Source organism: Callospermophilus lateralis, chromosome 15 (assembly GCF_048772815.1).
Source record: "Callospermophilus lateralis isolate mCalLat2 chromosome 15, mCalLat2.hap1, whole genome shotgun sequence".
Classification (NCBI taxonomy): domain Eukaryota; kingdom Metazoa; phylum Chordata; class Mammalia; order Rodentia; family Sciuridae; genus Callospermophilus; species Callospermophilus lateralis.
Genome location: NC_135319.1, coordinates 72,330,502 through 72,344,073, shown reverse-complemented (window position 1 = coordinate 72,344,073; position 13,572 = coordinate 72,330,502). Strand labels below are relative to the sequence as shown.

At 38.7% G+C, this 13,572-nt stretch overlaps 1 pseudogene; it reads right to left on the bottom strand.

Annotated features, from left to right (window-relative positions):
* Positions 1-2,991: 2,991 nt before the first annotated feature.
* Positions 2,992-13,353, bottom strand: LOC143381090 (NEDD8-conjugating enzyme UBE2F pseudogene; annotated as a pseudogene).
* Between the last annotated feature and the right edge of the window lie 219 nt (positions 13,354-13,572).

The following is a 13,572-nucleotide window of genomic DNA, read 5'->3' as shown; positions in this document are numbered from 1 at the left end:
ATCTAGTGACAGTAGGATTGCAAACTCTGGGGACATAAAAATATAGCACTCTTGGCAGAGACACTGGTTTTTCTCATGATTAGCAAAAGCAGCTGTGAGACCTCTCCAAGCAGCTATTTAAGCAATTAGAATTTTGAAGAAGGGAAGAGAGATAGGGCAGATTTCTTGTAGTGACTATAGCTGATAGAAAGGTGATTTGGCACATTGGAGGCATACTGTTGTGAACCTGAAAATGGCTAGGGAACACTTTTAGCAGGGGTTTGGGGTGGGGTGTCTTGCCTTGTCTGGAACAATAGGTGTACTCAAGTTTACATATTTTTGTAATAAATTTAAAACTGTGCGAACAAAGTTTTAGTATGTAGTACACATTATATAATTGCTATGTTATCACTACATATCTACTGTATTCTGTATTTCTGATATAAAGAATATTTTCTCTTCCCCATGGGGGAAAAATATTCTTTGTCCAGCCAGTTTCTTTAGTTAGCAGAGCTCTACAGAACTCAGCAATGGCTAGATTAAGAGGTGCCATCATCTGAGATGATTAAAGACCCAAAGGAAGTCATTTGCATCACTCAGTAAAAGACAAAGTTAGGGGCTATATATTTTGTAAAATATCCAGGCACAGACATTGATTTTTTAGTGGACCACCAGAGTCCATGCTCTGGCCTAGGGAGGCAAATTTTAGTGTTATTTAAAAAAGTTAATTAAACCCACTGATGTATGACCAGTAAAAAAGCGAGCATGTCAGAATGCTGGTATTGCAAGAAGGTGCTCAGACAGAATAGACTGTGTGACTAAAAGGATGTCTTAAGAAAATGTCAACCCCTGCCCTCATCTTTCCAAGGAAGCCCAGTGCATGTATGTTTTCTATATATCTTTTTCTATATCTATATAAATAGATCTATATCTAGCCATATCTATATTTACTAGAGAGAGCTACTGAGAAGTCCAAAGGCATAATATAGAAAGGATAACAAATATCTAAGGATCTATAGTCCTTCCTCCCTATTATTTATTTTAAACTATTTTCAAATACATGAAATGTGCTAGGCACTGTGCTGGCTCTGAGAGATGTAACAGCCCCACCCCAAGCAACAGAAACAAAGTTTTTGCCTTCAGTGGACAGATAGTTGCAGGAGCAAGGGATAGAGATGGATTTAACATGAAGAGGAAATGAATTCACAGGGGGAACGCTTCATAGGCTCATTCCCTTTCTCTCGCCATGCACAAAAGTTAACCCAAAATGGATCAAGGAGTTTGATATCAAAACAGAGACTCTGCGTCTGATAGAAGAAAAAGTTGACTCCAATCTACATACTGTGGGGTCGGGCTCCAAATTCCTTAATAGGACACCCATAGCGCAAGAGTTAAAAACAAGAATCAACAAATGGGATTCACTCAAACTAAAAAGTTTTTTTCTCAGCAAGAGAAACAATAAGAGAGGTAAATAGGGAGCCTACATCCTGGGAACAAATTTTTACTCCTCACACTTCAGATAGAGCCCTAATATCCAGAGTATACAAAGAACTCAAAAAATTAAACAATAAGAAAACAAATAACCCAATCAATAAATGGGCCAAGGACCTGAACAGACACTTCTCAGAGGAGGACATACAAACAATCAACAAGTACATGAAAAAATGCTCACCATCTCTAGCAGTCAGAGAAATGCAAATCAAAACCACTCTAAGATACCATCTCACTCCATTATGAAGTCAAACAACAACAAGTGCTGGCGAGGATGTGGGGAAAAGGGTACACTTGTATATTGCTGGTGAGGCTGCAAATTAGTGCGGCCAATTTGGAAAGTAGTATGGAGATTCCTTGGAAAGCTGGGGATGGAACCACCATTTGACCTAGCTATTCCCCTTCTCGGACTATTCCATAAAGACCTTAAAAGAGCGTACTATAGGGATACAGCTACATCCATGTTCATAGCAGCACAATCCACAATAGCTTGCCGCAGCCCAGCTGGCTGGGCAAAATAAACGGGGGCGGGGAGGGGGGGTGACGAACAACTTGTGTAGATTGATACAGCAGGAGTAGGAGCCCTTTATTGTAGGACGGGAGCGGTATTTATACATTCCACACAGCTTATCTAATTAACATAAACTAGATACAGCAGCCAACCAATAAGGAATCTCCACACTTAATGGCGCACTGGCGTTGCTTCACAAACCACTCCCTCTGGCACTTTGCCAGGCGCCATCCAGACTTGTTTACAGACTCTAACATTTCTCTGGCAAACTGCCAGGTGCCATCCTGACTTGTTTACAGACCTTAACAGTAGCTAGTCTGTGGAACCAAAAAGGGGTTCTCAAGGGAACGGGACAAGATGGACACTGGGGAAGCACTAAGTGAGCACCTGTCCCATGTCACTATGCTCAGTCCTCCTAGAAACTGTGCCGGAGGCTCTCATTTCATTTTGGACTTCAGGACATTGGTGTGCAATAGGATTAAAATATTCCAGATTACACACTTAGGACTGGTGGATATACTGCCTTCCTCTTTCTCCATTATGTGGTCTTTTCTAGAATGTACAAAGCACAGAGAAAGAGCAAGGAAGGAAAAGTGTTTCCTGCTGGGGGAGATCTTGAGGAGGTTAATGGAGCATTTAAACTGGGTCAGATTAGGGAACGTGGTGGTGAAGAGCACAACTGGGTGTCGTAGGCCAAAATGTAATATGAATAAAAAATATTTATTTTTATATATCTTTTGTTATTTTATATATCTTTTTCTATATATGTCTTTCTATGTGTGTGTGTATATATATATATACATATATCTTTTTCTTTCTGCAAAGAAGTGGGCTCTGATGAGCATTGCTTGCTGTGCTACTGCACTTTTCTCAGAACAGTAAGCAAAAAGCATATTAAAGTAGCAGAGAGAAGAAAACTAAGAGTGAGAATTTAGGTTGGAACCTCTTTGTCGTGGCTTTGAATACAAGGCCAAGTATTTTGAATTTTGAATGGTCAAATGGCAGACGTTTCAATCTGAAAGTTTCCTCAGCGATGCAGTGATGTACCTAGAATTGTACTTGGGAAAGCTGAACCTTCCATCCTTTCTGATTGACTGAAGTGTTCGGTCTGCATCGCTGATAGACTTCAGGCTAGGTTTGGGGAAAGGAAGTTTTAATTGTAGCAGGTAGATCATTTTCAAGGTGGGATTTTTTTTTTTTTTAGGTTAATCCTGTTAGTTAATTCTTGTTGCCTTTAAGGTAAATTACAATGAAGACCAGAGCTGAAGAATCCCTGAGGGGACAAAGCTAGTGAGGGCTCATAAGCAACCTTAATCTTACTTGATTTGCAAACATATTGTGTGAGCTCACCTGGGCCATTTCTTCTAAATGTCTATATTAAAGGAAAACAGAATGGAAGCTCTACTGATCAGAAGCAGAAAACTTACAACCAGGGATTTTTCAAAAGGATACCCCAAACAAGGAACACACCTGACTTTAAGCAGTCGCATGTTGTCTTCATTTTATTTCCATGTTCGTCTTATAAAAGCCTCTCCCTTGGGCTCCCCCCTTAGACCTCACAGACCCCTTCAGGTTTGGAGATGCCCAATTCGTGAGTTGCTGTTTGCTTGAATAAACTTTCCTCCATATCTCCTAAGAGTATGTTAGGACCAGTGCCCTCTGATATTCTTATAGAGCTTCAAGCTTCTCTGTTCCCACCACCCCCCCTTTGTTAAACCCTGACACTCAGCTCTGCAAAGTGGGCTCTGATGAGCATTGCTTCCTGTGCTACTGCACTTTTCTCTGAAAACTGAATTAGCAAGTGTATGTCCATAATGCAGAGTCTTTCAGACACCACCTCTTGGAAAAGTTGGGAAGAAATACTATTGAACTTCTTGCATTTTGCCTTCTTCTTTTACCCTGCAACTTGTCCAGGCAAAATACAATCTCTCTCTCTCATTTTGGATCTAGAAAATCTCTCTCTACGTCTAAGCAGATGATTCCAGGAGTGAGTGGATCAAGTCTGTGGTTCCCACTATTCTGTTTTGCTGCAAAGTAGGGATTTCCAAAAATAGAGGGAGACAAATATATTCCTTATTTTTGTGTCTTTCTGAAATTGTTCCACCACAATGCTGTCCAGATACCCATGGGACTTGGATACCTTTGAAAGGGATACAATTTTTCTTTGATCTCCAAGAACAGGCTTGTGAATGCAGATAGAGAAAAAAAGCCTTTACAGTAAGCATCTGTCTCTGCAAGTAACACTGTTCTCAGCGGGTCTCAGAATTGGTCATGTTTCAGATGGCTGGGCAGTCACCTCTCCTGATATCCAGCTTCCGGCATTCTCCTAATCTAAAAGTCTATATTATCCCTGTTTTGATTTTGTTTTTATTGTTTATTTACTTTTAGTATTTAAAAAGTCAATATTTGCCTTTTACTACCAGTGCTTTAAAAGACTATGATTTCACTGAAAACCAAACCAAACCAAAAATCGAATGCGAAAATAGCGACTGTTCCTTCTCACGTACAGGCAAAACATGGAGGCAGCCTCTTACGGTCTAACTGTAAATTGGGCACTATATTTTGTGACTATTGTGTTAGATACACTTTATGGAAAACCTAAATAAGAGCCAGTAAGGGTTCTTTTTCTATTATACTTTAAACAAGAACGTAGAGGTGAGGTATGCTTATATATTTAGGAGGGTTTATTCACCTGTGGATTTGAAGATTTTTCTAAGTCTCAGTAGCCTTTGCAACATAAAATACGGCAAGAATGGAAACTACATAAAAACATCTTAGTGTAAAATACTGTACATATCAACATTTTTTGAAAGAAGGCCTATTTTAGCCTTAGCAGCTGTTTTTTACTAAAACATCCAATCTAAAATGGTATGTTAAGGTTATCCAAACCGTTATAATTAATTTTCCATTAAAATGTGTGTGTAATGCTTGCTTTATTAAATCTGTGAACCATTACTTTTTATGAGAATTCTGCTAGAATGAAGGATACCTGTTATTTAGTAGCAAGAAAATAGTAAATAACATGTAACTTTGGGGTCAGGGAGACAGAAGCAAACTATGGGTGCGAAGTGAAAAATCAATCCTTAAGGACCATAAAATACCCTTTGGCCCTCCTCCTATTTTTCAAAATCAGCTTGGTGTTTAGCATTTCTCTAAAATGAAGCTGGAAATATTGCCTTTGCTAGAGAAATATGAGGCCTCATTCATTTCAGAGAGACTTAAAGTAACCTGAACAAAGAGGGTTTCATTCTGAATAGACTATACACACAAAGAAAGAATGGTCCTGAGAGAGATTTCCCATATGCAAAGTCCAGAGGAAAAAAATAAATAAATAAACAGTTTCCAAAAGAATTGCATTAATTCTTCCTCCTGCTTATCTATAAACCCAAATGCAAATAGTCCCCAGGATTTTATATCAAGTCACTTTTATTATGCCCATAATATGACCCTCCTGGGTTTGCTTGCAACTCCTCTTCATTTTATTTCCTTTGATTATTTAGTCATTCACGAAAGATTCTCTCCCCTCTGGTGTTCTCCAATTCTATAGAACTTGATAATAGAAAGATATATTTTTAGAGCATCCAGCCAGGGACCTCATAAATTCTGTCCACTCTCAAGATAGCACCTACTTCAAGATGATCGGAATATTTTGCCAGTATATGTGCATCCTCTGCTTCTTGCTTGTCGAAGGTCATTTAGCTGAAAGTGATCCCATGTGTCTTTTGCTTGCTTTAATTCTAATTCTTCCCAAACATTTTTTATTTTAAATCAGATCTCAGCCACCATTCAGATTCTGCAATAAATCATTGAATAACCTTTTTGTGCAAGACGTCTGGAAATCTTGGCAAGATCACTTGACTTTAGAGTCTGGATTTCACATTTCATTTTTCTTACACCTTTGACTGTAATGCTCTCAGATTCATTTTAGGGCAAGCTTTTGTTCTCTGTAAGAACCAAACTGATTTTCAGAACTTTGAATTTCCACTCAAATGTTCTGTTATTTATAAGCATCTACTTCTGCCTCCACATTCCTCTCTTCTTCCTCACCATTTTATACCATCTCATGTTCTTTTTCTTTCTCCTCCTTCTTCTTCATCTCCCTTTGTTGTTTTTACAATTACCACTTTGCCAATATAGGTATGGCAAATATTGAAAACTCTAAGATGCAACTGAAAGGTGAAAAAAGGCTAAACCTCCTAACTGCTCAAGTGACACATTGCTATAATTTACATTATATATTTGAACATAGGAAAAACTAATAAAATTGCATGGTAGTAAGCCACTAGCCATTTTCTTAAGTGTACATTTTTTGATTGCATAAGGTGGCTGTTGGCAGCTGTGTCCCTAAAGTGTACCCTTCTAATCGGATCACTTTCCTACTTCAGTACTGCCACTGGGGATGGGACCTCTGCTTGGCTACTATCTCATGCTGTGTATTTAAAGAAACTGTACTTAGCTCTAAGTCTGTGACTGTTTCCTGAAGTATTGATCAGATTAGATGGAACTGTCTCTTAGAACAGCAGCACGTGTTTGTGACAGATAAAGCCATAATGGCTCAGTAATTCCAGCATTGAACTCTTTACCTAGCAAAGTGTGCTGTCTATTATAAAAGGGAGTAATAAAAATGAAAAGTTTATGTAAGCTGGGCATAGAGACACATGCCTGTCATTGGGAGGATGAGACAGGAGGAAGATTGTGAATTCAAGGCATGCCTCAGTAACTTAGGAAGACTCTCTGCAACGTAGTAAGACCCTGTCTCAAAATTAAAAGGGCTGGGGGATATGACTCAGTGGTTTAATGCTCCTGGGTTCAACCCCTGGTACCAAAAAACAAAAACAGGTTATACAAGATACATGGTCTCTCTATTTTTTTTTTTATTTTTCAGGAAACAAGCTACATATCAATAAAGATACATTAATGATATAAATTAGTACCATTTTAATTGTGTGTGTGAAGAAGGTGAGAGAGAGACAGAGAAATCAAAGAAACAGAGAAATCAGGAGAGAGAGAGAGAGAAAGGTAAAGCCTAATAACATAATAAAATTAAAGTCACAAGAATATGTGCAATATTTAATTAATGTTTAATATATATCAGGTAGGAGATTATCTTTTCACCAGTGTATGTTTATGGTTACTTTGTCTAGTATGAGAAATTTATGTGGGTATGACTCTGTGACCTCTATTCTGTTCCATTGGTCTTTAGGTCTGTTTTGGTGCCAATATCATGCTGTTTTTATTACTATAGCTCTGTAGTATAGTTTAAGGTCGGGTACTGTGATGCCTTCTACTTTACTTTTCTCACTAAGAATTGCTTTGGCTACTGGGCCTCTTATTTTTCCAAATGAATTTCATGACTTCTTTTTTTTCTATGAAGAATGTCATTGGAATTTTAATAGGAATTGCATTAAATCTGTATAGCGTTTTTGGTAGTATGGCCATTTTCACAATATTAATCCTGCCTATCCAAGAACATGGGGGATCTTTCCATCTTCTAAAGTCTTCTTCAATTTTTTTCTTTAATGTTCTGTAGTTTTCATAGTAGAGGAGTAAATCCCTCTGCAGTAGAATGAAATTGAACCTCTATCTCTCACTCTTCAAAAAACTAAACTCAAAGTGGATCAAGGTCCTAGGCATTGGACCAGAGACTCTGTGCCTATTGGGGGAAAAATACGCTTAACCTTCTACCACATTACCTTAGAAATAAACTTCCTCAATAAGACTCCTAAAGTTTAAGAAGTAAAAATCAAGAATCAAAAATGGGATGATATCAAAATAAAAAAGCTTATTCACAGCAAAGGAAACAATCAATAATGTGAACAAAGTGCCTACAGAGTGGGAGAAAAATCTTTACCACCAGCACCTTACTTAGAACATTTATCTCTAGGACATACAAAGAATCCAAAAACCTTAGCAGCAAAAAAACAAAACAAAACAAAAAACAAAAAACAAAACAAAACAACAACAACAAAAACCCCACAGATAACCCAATCAATAAATGCAATAAATGGGCTAAGGAACTAAACAAGTAGTTGACAAGAGAAATATAAATGGTAACAAAAAATATATTAAAAATGTTAAGCAACTCTAGTGATTAAAGAAGTGCAAATCAAACTAGAGTGAGATTCCAACTCACCCCATTCAGAATGGCAATTATCAAGAATATAAATATCAATAAATTTTGGCGAGGATGTGGGTAAAAGACTCACATTGCTATTGGGACTGCAAATTACAATCAACTGGAAAGCAGTATGGATTTCTTAGAAAACTTGGAATGGAACCATCATTTGACCCAACTATCCCACTCCTCAGTTTATCTCCAAAGGACTTAAAATCATCATGCTACAGAGATGCAACCACTGCAATGTTCATAGCAATAGCCAAGCTATGGAACCAATCAAGGTGCCCTTACCAGATGAATGGATAAAGAAAATGTAGTAGATTAACACAGTGGAATATTACTCAGACATGAAGAAGAATGAAATTATGGCATTTGCTGGTAAATGCATGGCACTGGAGACTATCATGCTAAGTGAAATAAGCCAGTCCCCAAAATCCTGAGGTATAATGTTCTCTCTGACATATGGATGTTAATACACAATATGGGAAGGGAAGATGAGAAGTTCATTGGACTAGACAAAGGAGAATGAAGGGAAAGGTGGGGGAATGGGAATAGGAAAGACAGTAGCATGAATCGGACATATCTTACCTATCTTGTGTAAGAAAACATGAGCAATGTAACTCCACATCATGTACAACCACAATAATGGGATCCTAATTGGAACAAATTATATTTATTCTATGTATGTATGATATGTCAAAATATATTGTCACTTGAATGTATAAAGAACAAACAAATACAAAAGACATATGTGTGTGTGTGTGTGTGTGTGTGTGTGTGAAGTCAGAACTAGAGTAGAGTGGACTTAGTGACGTACGCTCTTCAGAAGCAAAATTTAGAAAAGAGCCAAGCAGTAATCAAGATAATACCTTAGATACATATTTTAAAAAATCAAAATTAATGCAGAAAACTTAATGATGAAAATTTTGATATTAAATAAAGACAGGTTCTGTGGTAAGGCACTAAACTGTTTATATTGTCTGGTTGAATACTCAAACAACCTTGTAAAGCTGATCTTAATGTGGTACATATTTTATCGATAAGGAACCTGAGGCTTAGAGTAGCAAAGGTCAAAAACAAAGCAAAAGTCTGGACAGCTTTCTTGCCCCAGGTTTGGAAGCGAGTTTGTTGGGAGACGGGCTTGGAGAGAGACACAGGTATCGCCCACTGTCCATTGCTCTCGGAACAGTAAACAGTTTCCTAGGAGGGATCAGCTGTTAGAGGTGGAAAGGAGCCCTGGCCCTGGGTTGTAGGGCTTTTCAGCCTGGGGGTTACAGGAAGCAGGGATATCCTTGGTAAGAATGAGATTGGCTTGTTACACTGCAGTGCACCAATGTCCTCAGTGCTTGCACCTTGGTATGTGGAGCATCAGCCCCTCCCTGGTATAAATAGGAGCAAGACAAGATGTCAGTTGCAGGTGTGTGGTCACAGTTTCCATGCCCCTCTCCATCATTCTTGAGGGGTAGTCCAAGTCCTTCCAATGTTTGGTAGTGGCTCCGCTGTCTCCATTAGGATCCCCCTTTTCAGCAAACTCAGTTTGATTGTCTGAAGCTGCCAGGTGTGGCCAATTCCATGGGGCCATTTTCAATTCTCACATGGCTTTCCTCTGTAGAAGACCAACTCTTCCCCTGGAAAACTAACCTTGAGATTATCTGCACTCCTTGTTATCCCTGACCAATCAGAGATTTAATATACTTATGCAAGGACACACAACACATACACTTGGAAATTGAGGATCCAAATACAAGACTGTTGGATTCCCTTGGTCAAGGATTTAGCCCTATGTAATGTTGACGGCATGCAATCATTCATTCATTCATTCATTCAGACAGCATTTATTTAAACTCATGTTTGTGTCAAATCAGTTTCTAAGTACTTGGAGACACAATACTAAACAAGACAGTCTCCACCTTTATCTCTATTGGACTAATTTTAAAGGATGACAACATAAAATTTTATGGTTTTAAGGCAAAGAAATTCTTTGAGTGGGTCACTTCCACCTTCTCTAGGTTTATGTTATATGACTTCTCTGATGGTCTGCTAAGGAAAATCACACCTGGATTTAGAATGAAATCCAAACAAGATCACAGTTTGCAAGGATGCACTGTTGGAAGCCCTTGTTATCTTTCATCATTATTTTGTATAAGAGTTTCCCAAGCTCTTATCAGTAGTTCTGGTCTTCCATTCATTCTTCAATACACAAGATTATCTCCTGCCTTAAGATATATTCTTTTGTCTTCCATGGGTGATGTTTCTCCCGAGACTTTTGTCCCCAGGTTTTCTTATCTTGTGGGTCTCTGTCTACATCTACCCCAGATGAGAGGTCTTGCATGACCACCCTAGGTAAGGCAGATGACCACCCAGTTCTTTTCATTCTCTCTCATTTTCCCATTGTTTTCTTCTTTCTTATCACTAACTGCAATATATAATATTTTTTATTTATTCACCTGTTTATTTAACTTTCCCTAGTCTCCTTTAGTAGAAATTATGGCAATCAGTAGGTTTTTCTCTTTTACTATTATATGCACAGGAAATTACAGAGTGTCGTGAATTGAGAATGTGCTCAATAAATATTTGCTGAATGCATAAATTATACTACTAACTATTACAGTAATAACAGTCATATTTAACCAGGATTTAATCCATGCCAAGTCTCTTTATAAGTGCTCACAACAACTCATAGGCAGAAATTATTTTTATAAAATGAAAGGGTCATGTGTGGGAAGCAATCCCATTTCTATAGGTGGCAGATCAAAAATACAAGGTTTTATTTAACCAGCTGTGAACCATGCGCATGAACAATGTGGAAGAGTCAAGACTCACAAGCTCAAAGTGGGGAGTCCAGCTCCCCAAAGTGCACTGGGAAGTCTGAAAGTGCTCACTGATACAGTCAGTTCTATAATGCAAGAGAACTAGAACTGCAGGTAAGAGATTCTTAGTGGTAGAGGTTTCTGAAGAGTGTACGAGAAAAGACCTTAGACATCTACCTGCTTCAGAGGAAACAAATAGCAGATCCATTACTTCTGGTCAGTAAGACCTTTGTAGATCCTATCCACCTTCCTACTATTACAGAAGAAATGAGGATGAGAATGGCACTTATCCTATATTTGATTGTATGTTGACATGGAAGCGTTTGCATATGTTACGTTACAGAATAGAAAGCATGATATACTATTAACTCTGCTATAAAAAGTGTGTGTGTTGGGCTGGGGTTGTGGTTCAGTGATAGAGCACTTGCCTGGCACATGTGAGGCACTGGATTTGATTCTCAGCACCACATAAAAATAAATTAAAAAAAAATAAAGCAAAGTTATTGTGTCCATCTACAACTAAAAACAAAAGAAATTTAAAAAGTGCATGTGTAGCCTTATAGATTAGAATGATCAAGGAGAACTCAGAGTAAAATAGGAAAACAATTAGATTTATCTCTTCATGTCTTCCGCTTAATGCCTACCAGTTAATAAGACCTAAGGTAAAAACAAAACAACAAAACGAAAATTCAATAGGTCACAGAAATTTAAATTTAAACAATACTCTCTTATTCTATAACCTACATTCTCTATTACTTAATTTTCCCACACAGTGTAGACTCAAAACTTAGCAGGTATAAAAAGGGGACTCATTGATGAGGGAGAAATAGGTATGCCTATAGGATCTAGTAGACGAGAACTTGTTCAACAACCTGAGAATCAAATCTTTTTTTTTTTTTTTTAAGCATTAAATTATACAAATCACAGTCCGAACATATACATTAAATAAAACGTGCATTTTGGTATGAACTACCTGGAATGACCGTGCCTTGTGGGAAGCCTCACATCCAGGCAAGGCTAATATTCGTGGAAGAAGCTAAGAGAATGTGTTTCCAACCACAGTTGGCAGTGGGTTTCTTACTGCTAATCTGCAAGTCACGCTGGACACGTCACCGTTTTATTTGTGTAGGACACCATTTGTTGGGAAAGGGGAAGCAAGAACTAGCCTCAATGCCAGGTTCATTGTAACTTCTCAGGAATTTCACCAGCATAGAGAGTACAGTTTTTGAAAGGTAAACATCTTAAGGAAAACAGACACCTCTTTAGAGTCTAAAGCACATTTATTTTTCTGCTGTCTTTACACTGCATTTTCCATTTACAGCAGGTAGTCAGTAGGAAGGTTTTCTTCAGGACAACGTGGACACAGGACTGAGATAATCCTGTGGGACTGAGAGGAGCATGGGAACAGGGAGGAGGGCTGCCTCCTGCTGCCTCAAGATAGAGAGAAATGGGAACACACAGTCCGCGGGCCTGCAACCTTCTCCTCTTACCATCTTGCACAACGCTTGATGTAGTCATCCCCTTTATTCCTCCTTGTACTGCAAATGATGCTCTGCAGCTTTGAAAGTCAGTGGATCATCAAAATTCAGAGTATCAACAAATAAAATTTAATCCCCAAACATCATCCTTTAGCATTCCCAGGGGAGCCCATTCAGTGCCATCAATTGAATGGTCTCAATAAATCTAGACATGCTTTCCCTGTCTCCGTGACATTGGGGTGCCAGATCATGGTCCAGAATTTCACTGTGAGAGGCACCATGCTGTGTGCATAAGGAACCCGAGTTTCAAATTAAAATTCCCCATCCTCATGGTGACCTTCATCTTTAACAGGCAGTTTGTCTCTCACTGAAATCCTTCAAGTGGAGTCAGATGTGGTGGCTACATCCAGGACCCTTTGAGACCATCATCTTGCTTCAGTTTGCTTGAAAGTGTTAGCACTAGTGCCACCTTTACCCTGGGCACTCTGAGACAGGCTTGGCAGACCAGTGCCTAACACCCTGCCTGACCAGGGCCCAGCAGTGACAAAATGGCCCCTCAAACCCAGCTGAGAATGCAGTGTATTTGCTGCAGTTCTGGAACTTTGCTAATGTTTGCTGTTTAGGTAACTCAAGTGAGCTTCAGTAGTGTACGGATGTGTGTTCCATTGCATGGGGCTTATAATCAAGGCTTTGAGGTCTTTCAGGTTCCAAACTTACTCATCGTGTGACTATAGGCAAGTATTTCATCCCTAACGGCCTCATTTTCTTCATTTCTGAAGTTGGGTTAATAACTTTTTCCTCACAGGATTAGTCTCTGTTTAAGGAGATGCTGTTTTAAAGTATTCAACTGGCATTTATTATGGGTCAAAATCAAAGCTCTTCTTACGACCGCCTTCCTCTCACTTTGTGCTCCAGTTGAGTGGGGGTGGGGACAAGTATTCCCAGGTTCAGAATGTCTAGGGCCATCATCCATGCTCTGAAAGGGTCATGGTAAATGGGGCTCAGCCGACAAATCACTTCTTCTGGCTAATAAAACAGCAGCAATGTGCTGCCTCATGTGCATGGCATGACCTCCATGATCTATGAGGCTTTTACAATGTTGATCCTGCTCTGATGCTGACTGAACAGTGCCTTTCTGGGAATTTGTAGGGGGAAAAAAAAGAAAGAAATAAACCATGACTTTAT